Below are 1041 nucleotides of genomic sequence, written 5' to 3' on the forward strand. Positions count from 1 at the left end.
ATGGTTCTGCATGCTATGCAGGCACCACTCAGTAGTGGACAGCTGCGGCATTACAGCCAATTTCTGGAACAACCCTGAAGGACACTGGGGAAGGAAAATCTTCACAGTGGGCAGAACTTCGGGCAGTGCACATGGTCGTGCATTTTGCTTGGGAGGAGAAATGGCCAGAAGTGCGATTATATACTGATTCATGGACTGTAGCCAATGGTTTGGCTGGATGGTCGGGGACTTGAAGGAGCATGATTGGAAAATTGGTGAGAAAGACATTTGGGGAAGAAGTATGTGGATAGATCTCTCCAAATGGGCAAAGGATGTGAACATACTTGTGTCTCATGAAAACGCTCATCAAAAAGTAGCTTCAGCAGAAGATGAGTTCAATAATCAAGTAGATTGGATGACCCACTCTGGACTGTGAGCTTCTTTCTTCAGCTATCCCTGTCATTGCTCAATGGGCCCATGAACAAAGTGGCCATGGTGGCAGATATGGAGGTTATGCATGGGCTCGACAGCATGGACTCCCACTCACGAAAGCTGACCTGGCTACAGCTGCTGCTGAGTGCCAAATCTGCCAACAGCAGAGACCAACACTGAGCCCCTGATATGGCACTGTTCCCCATGGCGACCACCCTGCAACCTGGTGGCAGGTTGACTACATTGGACAACTTCCATCTTGGAGGGGACAGCATTTTGTCCTTACAGGAATAGACACTTATTCTGGTTATGGATTTGCCTTTCCTGCACATAATGCTTCTGCCAAAACTACTATCCAGGGACTTACAGAATGCCTTATCCACCGTCATGATATTCCACACAGCATTGCTTCTGACCAGGGTGCTCACTTCACAGCCAAAGAAGTGCGACAGTGGGCCCATGATCATGGAATCCATTGGTCTTACCATGTTCCCCACCATCCTGAAGCAGCTGGCTTGATAGAACAATGGAATGACCTCTTAAAGACACAGTTACAGTGCCAATTAGGTGTCAATAGCCTGGAAGGCTGGGGCAGGGTCCTCCAGAAGGCAGTGTATGCTTTGAATCAGC

This window comes from Nannospalax galili, unplaced genomic scaffold (assembly GCF_000622305.1).
Source record: "Nannospalax galili isolate Female #2095 unplaced genomic scaffold, S.galili_v1.0 scaffold158, whole genome shotgun sequence".
Classification (NCBI taxonomy): Eukaryota; Metazoa; Chordata; class Mammalia; order Rodentia; family Spalacidae; genus Nannospalax; species Nannospalax galili.